Below are 18,517 nucleotides of genomic sequence, written 5' to 3'. Positions count from 1 at the left end.
TGTCCTCTTGTAGTCTCTCTGTTGCACCATCAACACATTCAGCAAATTACAATCACCACCCTGCCATTTCCCTGCAAGAACATCACCTTAGATTAAAAGAAAAAAAAAAGCCTAAGATGTAATTTCTCCAGCCTCTAGCTCACTGTGACCCAAAAGGCGTCTTAACTCTATCAGCCCATTGCCACTGAAACCTCCCTTTGAAACTCTCACTCTGTTTCCTACCAACCTGAAATCTAGACCCACACCGAACCCCTTTTCTTCCTGGCCGTTCTTCTACACCTCTCAATTAGTCCAGGGGCGTGGCCACCTCCACACAGAGCCTTTCCTATTTTCCTCATATAGACTCTCACTCTCTCTCTCTGAATGTCAATTACTCAATTAGTTCAGGTGGGTAGCTGCGTCAGCATGCCTAGGCTGCAAAGGAACAAGGTTTATTCCATGCTGAAAAAAAAGAAGAAAGAAAACACAATGTTTCGGCCGTGGAGCCTTCTTCAGGTGTAATCATTGATACTCTCAAGCCTATTAAAATACTGTATATCTAACATTTTTCACATGAAAACAACCCTATCTAAATCCATGTGGATTAAGTTTGTTATACTGGACATATTTATTAACAGTCAACGTGATCTTCCAATGTAGTTTTTATTTTTTCCTAACCTTGCAAAAAGAGATATAAACATCATTGGCATAAAGTCTCTGGTTCAGTGTTCAGCCTTTCCTCTTAAAGTATGCATCATCTGCATTTTTTCACTGAGAACACGAGTCATTTGAAATATCCCAGTTAAGGGTACCTGTCACATTCCTTATTTCCTGAAAGACTACTGGACCTGGTCATCAGGTCCAGCCAATTAGTTAACTCTACAGAGAGTTAAGATTATTCAAAACCAAATGGAGCCTAAGGGATGCTGAGCTCTATTTAGTGAAAACATTTGTTCAATATACATGTACTTGTTGTTCCTTTTTCATTGTCTACAGTTAACAGACTTTCAGTAGTGAAAAAAAACCTCTTTGTGTTAGTTTTAGCTCCCAGTGCATATTCTTCTCTATTTCTCTCAGCTGTTCTGATGTCAGTTTTGACAAATGCAAGCCTCTCACTGTATTACATTTCTATTGGTCTTGGTTTAAATTCAATGTAATTTTAAAGTGAATTTGTTCTCCCTTAATAATTTGTGCTTTGGGGCTTCCAACATGAAGATATCTTCCACAGAGGAATAATAACCTTTTAATAACCTTCATACACAAATGTTCACTTACAGTACATAATGTTTGGACCACTTGTTGTAGGGATATCAGACATCTACTCATCAATTTCTGTTTGATAAAGGAGACAGACTCTTCTTTTCAAACATGTTTCTGAATGTGGCATAATCAGTGAGAATAGAAGAGGAAACCCATATACAAAACTGAGCAAAGCCCCACCTACCAAACAAGATACTGTATGATTTCTAATACTCCTACATGAGTTATCTGAATATATGCAAGTGCCAATACCCATGTAACATGGCTCCAAGTGTAAAGGAGTAACAATAGATCAATATAAAAATTGCAGTGAAGAGCAGTTTTGTACCACTTCTTTTCAGATTTGTATTTGTTCACCATTAGGATGGATTTGAATTGAGCATCATAACATATGACGATCCATTCAATTCTGAAACCGTTAACCTGAAAGTTACAATCCATCATTTCCATTGTGTCATTTTCAGGTTTGGACCTTTCAACTTACAGATAGCACCCTTGTTAAACAAAATACTATCAAATAATGAGGCATTTAAGTGTAACCATAGAACATGTAAGAATCAGAATTTCACACCATTGTATAAAACAAAAGATGTCTGACCTCACAATATAACATTTGTATATGTTTTGCTTGGAGGAAGGAAGAAAAATTAAGTGTTCCATTATTTTTGGATGTTGCATTGTGTTCAAGAAACAAGAAAGAAATATTAAGTTTAATATGTTTGCACCTTTGTTAATTTTACTTTTAATCCATGTCCTGGTCATTTTCCCTGAGTAAGAAAAAACATAGAATAGAAGAACATAGAAAAACTGAACCACTAATCCTCTTTTGGTACTATAAAATGTTCCCGTGTAGAATAGTGATAAAAAAAACATTGTGCAGTTAAAAAATACAGATGTGCAAAAGGTGTGCGATTAAAACTGTAACAAATGCTGTGTCCACGAGGTAGAGGAAGGACCCTGTGCATTGTTCTGAGAGTTTCAGGAGATCGTTGGCTACTTTTCCAAATCGCTGGGCTAAAGTCGGAGTCAAGGGACGACAGTAGGATGTCGAAGACCAGGGTTTCCGTTAGAGGGGGTCGAAGGCTAGATATCCAAATCGAGGGGCTGAAGTCGGAGTCGAGGGACGAAGGAAAAATATCTATTTAAGACCTGGGTATCAATCCGAAAGAGAATGTCTCAATAGAAACGGTGAGGTAGGAGCTCCAAGAGATAGAGGCTAATACCTAGCGCAGACCTGAGGGTAATGAGGGTTTAAATATCCAGGGAAGTGGAGGGTTTGGTAATTAGTGTGGTTTCAGTGCACTGGAATTGCCAATAGCAGTGGTCGGTTTAGCAAAAGGTTGTTTACAGTTGCTGGGGGACGTGACAAAAATACCAAGGCTAATTACAAAGGCTGACAACAGTTTTGGGAATGAACTGTGATCTGATTGCATTTTCTTCTTCACACTAGCCTTATTCAATTCTGCAAGTTTTCAAATAATTGATCTAATATATGAAACCACATGATGTTGTACAGTATCTTGCTGACGTATACATGCTGTTTTACAGTATAAGCTATACAAAATCTTGTTGGTTGCAAATACTGATAACTATCGTTTAATTCCTTCTTGAAAAAGAAGATTTCTTTCAGAAAAAGCATTCAAAATGGTAGAAACTAAGTGAAAATAAAGTTATGAAACTGGCTGGATGGCCTGAAAGGCCTCCTCTCATTTGTACCTGTTCTTAAATTCTTAAAAATATTTTAATCCCAAGTGAAGAGGTATAACCTCTACTAATCCTTTGGTAAGATTTACAGCTGTTTAAATTAGTATTTAAAATGCAAGTTTGAATTTGTGAAAGGACAAAGGCTTGGTTCCTTGGTTCCAGAATTAAATATTTTTCATGTAAAAGGTTCCATCAGTGGTAGGTAGATTGCAGATAGACCACTGCTTCCCATAACAGTAGCTTTCAATAGTATATTCCAAATTCATAAAAAGGTATCTTACTTTTCATGAATTAAACCCCCTTTTCTTTTCTTGGTATTATATGGAATGGATCCTCTTTAGCATATTTAACCTCCATAACAGAGATTAACAAAATGTTTCTAACTTGAAAGCAGATTAGAAGTTTCCTACCAGCACAATACTCCAAAGCCCTTGCCTTTCCATTCAGTGGTAAAAATGTGGTTTTATACTTATAATAAAGCAATTAGCTGTGGCAATAGAAATATCTAACTTTTGCTTATACAACGTCTATTACATTGCCAGAAATTCAGGAGCTGACCCATTGTACATTAAAATAGAAACCCAATCCCACATTTTTAACTCTATAGTTGTGCAAATGATGGTTTACACACACATTTTACTTACATGTGTACACACAAGTTGTGGCAAGAAACATTGCAGTAAAGAAAGGCAAGGAAGAAAGAAGGAAGAAAAATAGCAAAAAAGATTATCTGAACTGTCATTTAAATCATAGTAATGAATGCACATTTGTTAGCACTACTATAAAGAATATGTTTGTTGTCATCATAGGCTGGGCTTTATGACAATAGCCATGAGTAATAAAAGAGTGGAGGAGGACATCTTCTTCAAATTAGTTCCTTAATAAAGGTAAAGGGGTAACAGAAGTGAACTTCCAAGTCGTGTAGAAAGTGCATTATATCCGCTATACAGAGGAGGGGTGCAATCTGCTTCCAGTGTGAAAGAATGAGAGATTTGGCCAGAAGAGTTGTACATGATAGGATATCTAGCTGTACCCTTGAGAGGTGAATATACCTGAAACTGTCGAAAAGACTGCAATGAGAAGACTGGTGTTAAGAGGCAGGGACAGAATACTGAAGAAAAAAAACAAGTCCAGAATGATACCAATCTCACCAGTCCCACACATGTGACTTAAATCATGAGTAGCAGTCGCTTGTCACCTGTTAGGTCCATGTCCAGATTATCTTTTGGCTAATTTAACTTTAGATAAATGAAGGTGGTCATGACAAGCTTTCAGCTCGTGCTCACCTTGGCGGACACAGTTGCCGCTGTTTTCTATTTTGATAGATGGTAGCTGTGGTAATCCTAATAAAAGCTCTCTTCAGTAGGTGTGTGTAAAAAGGGTTGGAGGCAAGATGCACACTGGGGCTCTAAGGAAGAGCTGAAAGTCAGCCTTTACAAAGTGGAAAGGAAGCTATAGGCTGATAGAGTGAAAGAGACAAACAAGCTATGACAAGTAGCTTTGGTTGAACCTGCTAACTTTGAAGATGCATATGTACTGTGTATGCAAGATTATACAGATTCCAAGTTATTGTATATAAAATTAGCATCCAGTGCTTGTTCCCAGGTTTTTAATACATTAGGTAAATTTTGGAAATCAGACTTTTGTTTTATGATTAAGTTCAAATATAGAATCAATTTAATACTTAGTGCGTAACAGGTAAAATTGTTGCAAGCAAAGCAATAAAGTGTAAAAGGTATATAAAATATTTTTAAAAATGATTTTCAGAGGTGTCAGAAATGCGGCACATTAATAAAGAAATTTGGAAATATAGAGTCGTTATAAACTCTGCCCAGATTCTGTGGGAAAGGGACTAAAAGTTCACTAGTATACTGTAGTAGCCACATGACATTGTAAGGACCCACCAAAACAGAGGGGCTTTCAGTCTCAGGAATTGGTATGGTCTATCAAGTGATTCTTTGAGGAAATAAAGGCAATGTCTCCTGCAGTGGGAATTTGGCTTCACATTAAGGGTCCACCGGAAACCACCCTTAACGTCATTTTTTGCATCACCCCAAGAAAATAAGGGGCTAACCTATGTGTGCTTGTTGTTGGAGTTTGAATCTTGGAATAGGGTGTCCTGTAAGTGTTTGTTGTCAGGTCCACACTGTCTAGAGCTAAGGTAGCACTGCTAACCTATTCTAGATGTTTCATCACAATACTAAACTATGTGGTGGACAATGGAAGTGAGGAGCGTGAGAAAGATGGAAAACAAACGAGATAATGTCTCCATCAAGCAAGCCCCATGTCCAAGAAATCTGAATGCAACCAATATGTGTTACGCCACGCCCCCGGAGGACTCGTCATTCCATCTCGCATTGCAGCACGGTTCCCAGTTAGCCAATTTTCCCCAGGTAATTTAATGCTTCTTCACACTCTCCCCTGTGCTCAGTATTAGGGTTTTTCATGGCTAGAGCTACTTTCATTTTCGCTACAACTTAATACTTGATTTTTGGCTTCCTGACCCCGGTTTGTTTTCCAACTACGTCTCCTGGTTTTGGTTTTGGTACTTTGGTTATCATTCTGGTTTCGACTGTCAGCTTCCTCACGGCTTACGGCTCTGTTGTTGGATTTGTACTTTTGCACCGGCTTGTTTACCTTCGGCTTTCGGACCTCGGATTGTTATATTGACTATGCCTCTGGAGATCGTTCTGGTTTACTCCACAGGGTCCTCACTACTAATTCCTAACAATTTGTAATGTTGAGAATGTTGATTAGCCAACAGAAAAACTGACAATTAGGGAACCTCAAGCCCCCTTAGCAATCTAAATGATCTACGTGATAAAGCTAGACCCAGAACAAAATCTTTAAATCATTAAAAGGTTGTTTTCACAATATTTGCAAACAGAAACTTTCTCCACATTAAATGTAACATGTCATTTCCATGACATTTGAAGTAGGGAGGGACACTGGGATAGTGGAAATTCATAAAATTATTTGAGGCAAAAATTCAGACGAAGAGACCAAATTCAGACAAAAACTTTGCTGTGTAAATTATGTTTGACCCAAACAGATAATCAAAGAGACAATGGGGGACAGGGCCTTAAGCAAGAACATACCATCAGCATTGAAGAGATACAGGTGAAGATAAAGGTTACCTATATTGTTAAGATCCACAATCATATTGATCCCTATTTTTCTACAATAGTAGAGAGTCTTTGTTATAGCCTTGACTCTTCGAATACAAAGTTGGAGGTCAGTGGAATAAGAAAATGCAAATGAAAAATATTGGAACAAATGGGGATGTGTTTAAACTTACAATGGAACCCATCAGGATTAGGGGATTTGTTGCTACAGTATGTATAGATCAAATAGGCCAGACTATATCATCTCAAGTCAAAGTACAGACAGGAGATCAATAGAGAAAATGTGAAGATCGTCACAAAAGAATAGATAATAGATTGATCAGAAAATAGTTTCAGATATGTAAAGACCTGAATAAGTATCCATTGTTATTCTCCTTTAACTCTTCAGTATGTGTGCCTGATTTTAAAACAATTTGTTGTCTTGGCACAATATCGTCTTGATAATCTCAGAGCAATAGGTTCCATAATACCTCCAATGCCCTGCTGTCTACAACAAAAAAGATGGCAAAGGAAGAAAAGAGAGTGGGAATCCTGTATGTGCACTGGCCAGGGAGAGTGGGGTTTATATTCCCTTTCTGGCCAGAACTCCAGGATTTGATTGAGGGGCAGAAATGTGCGGGTGATCACAGAGGGAAGCAGATGTTAACAACTTTTGTCCTACTTGTGGACCATGTCTGTATTCAAATTGCCAGATGTCCTGGTGCTTTGTCTTTCTTTCTGCTCTCCTATGTTTGCCCTCTGTCCTTCCGTTTCAGGTCCAGTCCCTACTAACTCAATACCTCCACATATCTCATGTGTCACCTCTGACTGTGTGTTAATTGATGGGTGTCTAGTCAAACAGTGTGTCATTCAGGTCTGTAATGATAGTTTCCTGCTGTACTGTTTGCATTAGAGATATAGGAAGACTGTACAAAAGAGAAGAAATGTGACACAATTGAGTAAAAAATATCCAACAACACACTGGCAATTATATGCTTAACTCAAGTGAACATACTGTTGCCCCAATCTGTTACCCTACTCCCACTTCCATCACTCTGTGACATTATGTGCATGTTCTGCATGGAGAATGCCAACTGATACCTTCAAACAGACGATTTAGAGTCCCTCAAAACAGATGTAATAAAATGAGGAGTTCCTTTATCCTACATCCAAACTACTAAATAAATGAGTTCACAATAAAGGAGTATTGGCTTATGGGCAAGTGCAATTAGTGGTTATGTGCAAAAATGAAAGAGTATTGTGCAATTGTAGGGGCTAAGGGTGATTGTGGGGTAAGTAAATTTACAGGTTCTGGTAAGCTGTATGGATTCTTGTAGGAGCGGTGCGTAAGGTCTATGTATGGATTAATGTCTTTAATGTAATGTTATATTTATTTATACTGTCATAACTGTAGAATACACTAAGAAAGTCTCAGCCTGAAGCATTGACAGTTCTATGTAAGAAAATATTTAATCCTTATAACTAACTATAACGTTCTATCAGGAGGAGGAAGTGGTGTCAGTGTTGAGGAAAATGTTTTTTTGAGAGGCAATTCACCTGAAAAACTTCTGATCAGATAAAAGTAATGGGGTGAAATGTTAACTCATAACAGTGTTAAGTTGTAATATTTAAGGTTTGACTAAAAATGACTGTCAACAAGATGGGACATCAGTGGAAGAGCGTGAATTGGAAGGCACTGTAACTAAACCATAGTATTCACATGCATAAGCCATGGAGAGAAATGTAATATCTATAAAACGGTATATAATAAATATGCAGGAAAAAAAGTACTTCGTTATAAGAAAAATCAAAGCTTTGAAACTGCCCTAGAAAAAGCTTCTAGAAAAGAGTGAATAGTTAGAACTTTCTTTGAGGGAGGGTAGGCTTAGATAAGATATGATCTAAGATCAGGTTTTGAACACAGATAACATTTCCTCCAAGGATTAGCTGATGAGAGTGATAAAAGGTTGGCCATACAAATCTGGGGAATACATTTTGGCCTACATAAGGATGGTTTTTAGAATCCTGCCCATAGCTATTGTAAAGCATGAATCAAGATCAGATATTACCTGAAAAAATAAAATTTACAGATCTATGAATTAGAATTGCTATTCCCTTGGCCCTGCTACATTATGTGACCTGGAATGAAAAAGCTGACCCACATACAGTATCTAATGTATAATGAACACAGACTTTTTCTCATGAACAAAGAAGGGTGTCTTATAGGAAAACAATTCCTACTTTCAATTGTTGGAAATGAGATAAAATATTATTGCATCAAAGAGGGAGAATCGCTTTAGCATTCCAGTTTACAAAGTTCATTAACTGCCCTACATCTCCACTCCCATTTCTTCCATTTCTCACATCATAACAACCAATGTGTATGAATGAGATTAAACTCACAATTAAGAGATTTCACGAGACCAGGTTTTTACACATTGCAGTAGCAGTTTTCAGATAGTCTGAGCTAACATTGGATAGAATGGTATGTAAAGATCTCAAAGGAAGACATTAAAAAATATCACACACACAGCCAAATACCCACATCACCTCCACAACTGAGTTAAAAGGTGAAAGCATTTTCACCACAGTATGCACTCTGATCACACCTAGCATGAACTAGACCTAAGACTACATAACTAAAACCAAACATGAACATTTATTCACAACCTACAAATGGTATAGATTAAACACTCCTCTTTAGAAATAAAAGGTCTCTGGAAAAAGATTAAATAAAAACTGTTTATTACTGTTTATGTATACATATAAGTACATATAAATGCACACAGAAACATCTGGCCTTGAAACCAAATAAATGAAAATTTAGTGATGTGTATACCTGAATAGTGCTAATTTGTGTTGCTAATTGAGACAAGGGGAAAAAACAATATACTGTTTACTGTTTAGCAAAAGAAATACCTTTTATTTATCGTGTGTGTTTCATTGTCGTGTTTCTACAAGGCATACGTAACAAAAACTATACTAAAGGTGAAACCTTTTCCCTGAGAGCAATGCCAATATGTCAGACAAAAAACAATATAATGAAAATATATACAAATAAGTGCATGTTACGTCCCAGTGTGTGTTCTGTGTGTGTTTTTTCTATGTTCCACACTGCTGACCCTTGATTGTTCTCCCTTCCCCATTGGCCCACCATCACTCCACTGTTTCAATATGATGTCATCATCAATCAGCCTTCAGCCAATCAGAACTCATTTTATTCACTATTTAACATGGAGGCTTTCAGAAAGAAAAGGCCTTTTGTTTGACTTCGGTCCCGTTTGGTTATCGCTTCGCTTCACTTCGCTTCTGGTTATTGCTTCGGCTTCGTTTGTTGGTTTGTTTTGCTTTGTGTGTGTGTATTTTCGTATAGCTTCGGCTTTGTTGTTTTGTTGGTTTTTTGTTAGTTTCTTTCTACTTTTGTTTGTTTATGTGTTCATCCTTGTTTTGTCATTACCTTGCCCCAGTGTTACATGTTCAACTTTTGTGTTCTTTTGTACCCTGCTCCTGTTTATTACTCTTGTTTTCCCTTATTTGTCTTCCTGGTTCACTTGTGTTTTTGTGTGAACTTTTGTATATAAGGTTAGTTTAGGTTGTTGGGTACACTTACACACTTAGTTGATTTTGTATTAGTACACTAGTTTAGTACGGGTGAGTGCTATTTGTCTTGTATGGTTTTGGGTAGTCAGTGCAGGTTAGCTAGGGTGTTGAAGACGCCGAAGACCGTGTGTTTCGAGTTTTCTTTTGTAGTCAGATTAGCTTTCCCTCACTGTCCTAGCCAGCTCCATTTTGTTTGTTATTTTCTTTCCTTTGGCACCACTCTAGTTCCTTACCCTTCTTATCACGCTTCCTAGTCCCTCACCAAAACCCCCCTGCTTCCAAAAGAATTATCCTAAATGTTACACCCCTTTACCCCTAGACACTTGGGGTCGTAACATTATCCTCAATCTCCAATCTTACGTTTTAGGGCCAAACAATCTGCAATTATACGACCTCTCTTGTGACAATAGAAACATTCACGCTCCTCCTTAGGACGTGAGGAACTAGTTTTTAATGGGGAAGATGGAGACTGGGAACTGGGAGTAGACAAAGTCTTCTCCGCACGCGCAGACATGAAAACGTTCTTGTGAGTGAGCACGAACTCATCTGCCAAAACAGCGGCTTGCGATAAAGTAGTCACTTTTTGCTCATTCAAATACACAACAATGCGTTCAGGCAAACAGTTCTTAAATTCCTCTAAGAGCATTAACTCACGCAATGAGTTAGTCACTCACTTTACTGGCTACAACCCATTTATCAAAGAGAGTGCCCTTCTCTCTAGCAAATTCAACAAATGTCTGGTCTGACACTTTACGATGATTTCGGAAGCGTTGTCTATAAGCCTCAGGAACTAATTCGTAAGCCCGTAAGATAGCAGCTTTCACAGTATTGTAATTCAAACTTTCTTCTAAAGAAAGTTTAGAACAAACTTCCGGAGCTTTGCCCACTAATCTACACTGCAAAAGCAGTGACCAAACCTCCTTAGGCCAATGGAGTGATGTGGCAATTCGCTCGAATGCACCAAAGTATGAATCAACTTCCGTCTCCCTAAACAGAGGAACTAAAGCAATGTGCTTACTTACATCAAAGGTGGTAGAGAGTGGATCTTGCAAAGGAGACACACTAGAGGCCTCGGAGTGGGTCGGCTGCACAGCAGGAGCATTCCTTCTTGCTTCTAGCTCAAGCTGTCGGAGTTTAACCTCTTTCTCCGCCTCAATCTCCATCTTACGAATTGCAAGGCGCAAGTCAAATTCTGCCTGGCGTACTTGGGCTTTTTCCTGCACCTCCATGTGCAAGCGGGCTAAACGAACTTTCAGGCGAGTATCGCTTTTTGACCCGGTGGAGACCGGAGAGAACAGTTCAAAGGGAGGCAAGGTGGCCTTGACCTCAGCCTCCGCTAAGTCTTCAGCCACCCCCTGCACCTCGTCCTGTTCTTCCACCATCATAGCAGGTTTAGCACCAGCCCCAGGAGAACAGGCGTCCTTGCTCGCTAATGCAATGACCTCTAACTCCACCAACCTATCCATCACAGCTCTCTTGATGTCCCTTTTAAGAGCTTGCGTCGAAACCTGAATCTGGAAGTGATCAGCAATTTGGCGCAATTCATCCTTCCTACACTTATCCAGCTGCTCAAAGGAAGGTTCCTCTACAAACTTTCACAAATCAAAAGTAGCCATAATTACAGTACCTTGCCAAAACACAATCCACAAATCAGAATCCTGTACCAACACCAAAATTCTGCAACACAAAAAAAAAAATCCTTAGAACGGGAATTTGATATCCCGGACGAGCCCCCAATAATGTTACGACCCCAAGTGTCTAGGGGTAAAGGGGTGTAACATTTAGGATAATTCTTTTGGAAGCAGGGGGGTTTTGGTGAGGGACTAGGAAGCATGATAAGAAGGGTAAGGAACTAGAGTGGTGCCAAAGGAAAGAAAATAACAAACAAAATGGAGCTGGCTAGGACAGTGAGGGAAAGCTAATCTGACTACAAAAGAAAACCCGAAACACACGGTCTTCGGTGTCTTCAACACCCTAGCTAACCTGCACTGACTACCCAAAACCATACAAGACAAATAGCACTCACCCGTACTAAACTAGTGTACTAATACAAAATCAACTAAGTGTGTAAGTGTACCCAACAACCTAAACTAACCTTATATACAAAAGTTCACACAAAAACACAAGTGAACCAGGAAGACAAATAAGGGAAAACAAGAGTAATAAACAGGAGCAGGGTACAAAAGAACACAAAAGTTGAACATGTAACACTGGGGCAAGGTAATGACAAAACAAGGATGAACACAAACAAACAAAAGTAGAAAGAAACTAACAAAAAACCAACAAAACAACAAAGCCGAAGCTATACGAAAATACACACACACAAAGCAAAACAAACCAACGAACAAAGCCGAAGCAATAACCAGAAGCGAAGCAATAACCAAACGGGACCGAAGTCAAACAAAAGGCCTTTTCTTTCTGAAAGCCTCCATGTTAAATAGTGAATAAAATGAGTTCTGATTGGCTGAAGGCTGATTGATGATGACATCATATTGAAACAGTGGAGTGATGGTGGGCCAATGGGGAAGGGAGAACAATCAAGGGTCAGCAGTGTGGAACATAGAAAAAACACACACAGAACACACACTGGGACGTAACAGTGCACATATTGAAATAAAGTCATATATGAAAAATATAGCCCAAAGTTTACCAAGCATAATCATTTAAACATAAACAGTGTGCTTCTGCTTATGGAGAAACCATGATAGCAGTGTTTAAAGTTTAATGCACTTCTCTGGGTATATAAGGTCAGTCAACTCACAGAAGACTGCAGGCTGTAGGAGTTTGAGAACTTTGCTTGCATCTCTTTCTCATAGAAATTCTTTGCCTCTTTTGGAGAGAAGAAAGTCCTGGAGATGCTATCGAATGACACACAGAGCTTTAAAGTACAGAAAAGACTATACTTTATGTTTGTATTTTGCAACTGAGATGTTATTCCATAGTGAGCAGCTCTTCATTCGGCTATGTCTGCACTGACATCCAGAAATACATGAAAGAAGAAAAGCTGTCTTTTTCACAATATGTATTTTTATAAATATATAAAGAATTTATATTTTTCACAATATAGCTATTTATACATTTATAAAGACATCTTATATATACAGTATGTAATAAGCTTTGAACTGTCTGATATACTTACCAGTCCACAATTGATAGCAGTAAGGAAGAATGTTGCTATAAGGCCTGCTAATATTCTGAGGTTTCTCACTGAACTGATTTATTGTTCCCCTGATGCTTTTAGTGTTTATATCGTAAGATACTGAGGAGACCTCTTTAGGTATTGCAATAAGAAAAGAATATCAGAAGAGTGTTATTGTTTTTTTTTTAGTATTTATACCCACAATGTTCAGGATGTCTTTCCAAATGGTTGAAAAGATGGCCCTTGTCTATATTCAAGCAAGGCTTTGTTTGCTCTAGATGTTTGCATATGAATGAATTTATCCACATATAAAAAACAAAGTTATGTTATGTTAATTGTTTTAATTAGTGTTTAATAAGCAAAAGTCTTTAAATAAAATGAAAACATTCTTTAAAATGTATCCATAACATGGATTTTAAATTCATTAATGGTATCTCACTAAAAGCATTCTAGACATGTAGAAGCTACTCTAACGCCACTGAAACTTCAAAAGCATTTCAGTCAAAATTGTATTTATTCAACATTGTTTCTGATTCACTGTGTCATATATTGCAATGTTCTCCCTTAGTGGTCAAGACAATCAACAGATTCTTCTTACTGCTTAACAGGAGTGACTCAATGTAGTCACTTTACTACATTGCTAACTAGGTTAAACAGATTCTACATGTACCTAAGAGAGTTTTTTAATAAAAATTTGCATATTTACCCCAGTGCTTGTATGTTTTGCAAGGTTTTTGATTTTCTAATATCCCGAAGCATGCTGTCTCTCAGCTATATATACTATCTGTGGCGGTACGGTGGGTCTGTGGCTAAGGATCTGCACCTGTCGCTGGAAAGTTGCCAGTTCGAATCCTGCAGCCCACAGAGGAATCCTACTCCATTGGGCCCCTGAGCAAAGCCCTTAACCCCAACTGCTCCAGGGGTGCTGTGTAAATGGCTCATCCTGTACTCTGACCCCAAGCTTCTCTCATAGAGAGCAAGTTGGGGTATGTGAAAAGACAAATTCCTAATACAAGAAATTGTATATGGCCAATAAAGTGATCTAATCTATCTAGATCTTATTCAGTTTCTGCAGTGGTTATTGGGTTGTATGAAACTTCATTTTTTTCCCTCTAAGAAAGTGGTACTGCATTTCTTTAGTGTTTTTAAAACAACACATCAACCAGTTATATAAGACCTACTGATCTACTTAAATATTCTCAGTCATGGCCACAAAACATAAGAATGCCCAATACAAAAATTTAATTACAGTTGTTAATTTAATGTATGACTGGTTCATAACTTTTGGAATCAGCTTCTTGTGCTCACATTTGACAAAGTAATTTGATTCATTGAACAGATACTATGAAATGAGTAACAATCAAGAAAGAAGCATTGCATGCATCTGTTTTCTAACTGCTTTATCCAATTCAGGGTTGCGGTGGGAGCTGGAGCCTATCCCAGCAAGCAACAGGCGCTAGGCATGATACACCCAGGACAGGACTCAGTCCACATGGCACACATACAAACACAAACACACTCAAACCAGGGCCAGTTAACCTAACCAGTATGTCTTTGGATAGTGGTAGTAAAACAACACTTGGAGAAAACCCACACAAACATGAAGAGAATAGACAAACTCCACAAAGATAGGACCCCAGGTCCAGAATTAAAAGCACAGTCCCAGAGCTACAAGGCAGCCATGCTAACCACCATGCCACTGTGCTGTCCCAAAAGAAACACTCGTTTAATCCAAATCATAACTCTGTCTTCTTCCCTTAAAATGTTAGATAACTTCTGTGTTGATTCATTTCTGTCCTTGTGCTGACCTGATTATTCCAGCTGTAATATAAGTGAATCCATTTTCTCAGCAGAAGTCTAAATGTACTTAATCTAGTCAGGAATGAGATGTTAAGCTTCTTTTGCATCAACACAAAGCAACTTTATTAAAGATTGAGGAGGGCATGGAATTCGAGCAAGATGCCCCCTGTCAAAAAGCTGTCTGTCAGGCTGCCAGTAGCATAGAAAGGGATTATCTGCAGCTGTAATTGTGATGAGCCTCTGCTTTCTGTGGGAAGGGAGTGAGCGCTCAGCACAGCATACTAAAGTAATCGCCACCCGCCTATTCTTTGTGCGTGTATAAGCCTGTTTTCTAGAGCGTGAGAGGCATCCCACGGAGGTGATCATTAAAACGTCACTCCCCGCACTTACAAAGAGTGAACTTTCACAAATGTGCCTCATCAACCCTCTGGCCTTTTCCAAGTCATTTCAGAAACAGGCAGATGGGAAAAGGAGGGCTGGACCAGGCTTTGTAATACACGTAAGTCAGAGCCAAAGACATGTCCTGTCAAATCAAGAACTGCTATAAAAAGCAATCAATTAACAGTGAATAAATCGTGATTTTAAGCACTGAGCTTTAAGCACACACTTATGCAAAGTTGAGTGATAAGTGCTTAGATGTATACTACATGAAGATGGATTCTCAAGCTCATAAATTTAAACATCATGCCTTTTCATACTACTGTTTCTCAAGGGTATCCATTAAAATGTCTTAACAAAAGCCATGTATAGATTTGTGGTCCATATTGAATTTCAACAGCAATGGTTGTGAAAGATCCCCTGTCATTTGACAGTTATTTGGGGACCTGTGCTAATAAACAGCTTCACACAGAGAAGTAAAATAAAGGTTCCAGGCAGGTTCATAAGAAGATAAGAAAGGTTACAAATGAGAGGTGGCTCTTAAGCCTATCTAGCCCATTTAGTTGTTAGTGACTAAATGATCTAAGGATCTCATTCAACAATTTCTTGAACGAAGCCAGGCAAAAAGTTTCAATAACATGGCTGGGTAGCTTGTTCTCCCAGTTCTCCCACAACTCTTTGTCCTTTTTTAAGGTTCAAACCAAAATTGAACAAAAAGTGTTTACGCAAAAACTGTCAACTGTCAGGACACGGACTCTGTTTCCCCAGTATGCACACAAAGAAAAATGCAGACTTAAAACCTTAAAACCTGTTTGTGAAAACCTAAAAAAAAATCCTTTTAAAAATATTTATGTGAATAAATAGTAGAATAGAATCTACTAAATACAGTATCTTCTCTAGCATTAGGTAACACAGCATATGTTCTGCTTGAAATTGTTGAATGTACTGTGTCAGTGTATTTGTCCAAACTTGTTATGGGGAACATGAGAAAAGAAACATAGTCTACCCATATTTTAGAGTTTATTTCAGAGCATGTAAAATTCTGTGAGAAATTATATTTCTCCAGTACTGCTCTCATGCATGCCTGCAGCCCCACTACTGCAGACACACATACAAGAAGTAAGCATAACAGAATACACATTCACAATATATCTGTACAATCTACTGCACATTCTACCAAGAAATCTGCTTCTTTATGCTATCTTTACAAAATACCTTTATCTAGGAATTGTGAAGCTGGAACATAAACTAAAATCATTTTACAACATTTGTCTAAAGTTGGTTTGCAACGTTTTTTTGATTTTATAGGTGAAAAGAGATTTTGTGTGACTTGAGAGTATACTGTTGAAAACCTGAAGCCTATTAGTAATAAGCTTAGCCAAGAGAGAGCAGAACAGATCTCTAAAAAGGGCTTATTAGCCATTAAATTAGTCAGAAGAGAGCAGAAAAAGTCCTAAACCAGCATGGAGTTATTTTTCCAGTCTTCAGAAAAGCATGGAGTTTATCGTGAAGTGTCAGGACATCAAAGGTGCCTCATTATTTTGAGATGTCCGTTGGACTGCCACAGGAAAGTAAACTTAAGTTCATATAGATAACTGACAGCAATATCTTGCTTGTTTCCTGACCTTGTAGATCTCAGATGGTGTGCAAGACTGGACTTGGTGTACTATATGAGATATATATATATAGTACTAAAGGCCACTAATGGAATGAGAGATCTCCATGGAGAACAAGGATGTTGTTGTAAGTAGTGTTACAGCGGTCCACAAAGAGGGGGTTTTCCATCATATATATTTTCCTATTCTATTCTTGGTACCCAGTATACTGTATTTTTTTAATTTCTTGTATCTTTATATTTTTCACTTTTAGTAAGTTACTGATTGTTTCCCGTTCTTTTAGCTATATTAATTGAACTGTTAGATAGTAGGATTGTTTTGTCTATTTTCAAGTTATTTTCATGTTTGTCTCTCATTTTTTCCTATCCATTGTTTGAGCTATCAACACCTAATGTGTATTGTCATTTAATGTGACAAAAACCCCGTATGCCTAGTACATCATGGCACCGTTGTCAGGGGTTGATTGGTGGACTTCGGTCACATGATTTAGGATTTAAAAACCCACCTGTCCATCTGGCAAGAGAGAGTAGACACAGAGGAAACAGGGCAAAACAAGACTGTAACCAGAGGGTATTGACTGAAGACTCTGGAGGATATTCCATGAACACCAGGAACTAAATTATATATAATATTTTCTTTGGATTATTTTTTCCAATAATCTGTAGTAATTAAAAGAATGCTTTACTTCTTCTGGCTTGGCACTCTAGAAGAAGCCAAATTGAAATTATACTTAACAAGGAAAAAATACAGTATACTTTATTTTACCCACAAATTTCTGTAACAAACAAAAACAACCAGAGTTTTCAAACCAGTATCTCTGTGTGTTAACAAGAGATACTATGCTGCAGGAGGTACCTTTCTTTAGATATCTTCAGAAGACTAGAAGTCCCTGACTACATGGTCATTAAAAATCCCTTGGCAATGTTTGCACAAGTACAGATGAAAATCTAGCCCACCTACAGTAAATGTCCCTCTTAATTCAGTTGATAAGAAATCATGCTGAACATCAGCTAGGTTGGTGCACCACTTCATTAGAGAGTAATATGCTCCTGCATTTAATGGGTCTTGGGATAAAAAGTGCTATTAAACAAATATATTATATTAGGATCACATCTTCCCCCTTCAATCAACGACAAACTTGTTTCCTTCTAATCCTCTCTCATTTACAGGTTTTGACTTCACACCTCTCTTCACCTCTCTTAACTTCACACCACCTGGGTGCCCACTCTGCTCCCCTCCTGCTCTCGCCTCTCCACTGTAACATTACACGGTAGGGTAGTAGGGAACATAAATAGTTGCAACATAGGATACTACTACTTTATTAATAAAGATCCACTGTCAGTACACCCCTTCACCACTTGTTTCAGAGTCAGTCTGGCATAAATTCTAGACGTGCACTGTTATTCTTCCACAAATAAAAACTTTTTATTTGTTTTTTCAATGTGATGGTTGTGATGCTTTGAGTGTATTCCTATCAGCTGTTTTCAGTTGCTTGTTTACCTGAATGAAAAGGTTAGATTATCACCACTCTCCACTCTAATGGGCTTCTTTTATTTAAAAACCAACAATTTTTGAAGCACAAACGGAGTGTTTATGACGCAGCTGTCAGTTGCATATATCAATTAAAGCAATTATCTGGGCAATATTATTTTTGTCATTGCAAAAAAAACATTGTAATCACAGCACAACATTGTCATAGTTTTCTCTTGAATAATACATTCTAATTGATACATCATATTGATTCAATAAACAAATTCTGAGATGCCTCGAAGACCATTTTGAAAACGTTAGAATTATTCATGAATAAATGAGGACCATCAGACCTTGAAAGCCTGCTAAAACCATATACACTGAAAAAAATGCTGATTTGTAATACTAATTCCTTGCTTTTATATAGCACTCTCCTTCCTAAAGTTTGTTTCCATCTGTCTTCCATC

Source organism: Atractosteus spatula, chromosome 13 (genome assembly GCF_055471065.1).
Source record: "Atractosteus spatula isolate fAtrSpa1 chromosome 13, fAtrSpa1.hap1, whole genome shotgun sequence".
Classification (NCBI taxonomy): domain Eukaryota; kingdom Metazoa; phylum Chordata; class Actinopteri; order Semionotiformes; family Lepisosteidae; genus Atractosteus; species Atractosteus spatula.
The sequence above is the reverse complement of the archived record's forward strand: the minus strand, read 5'-3'. Positions refer to the sequence as shown.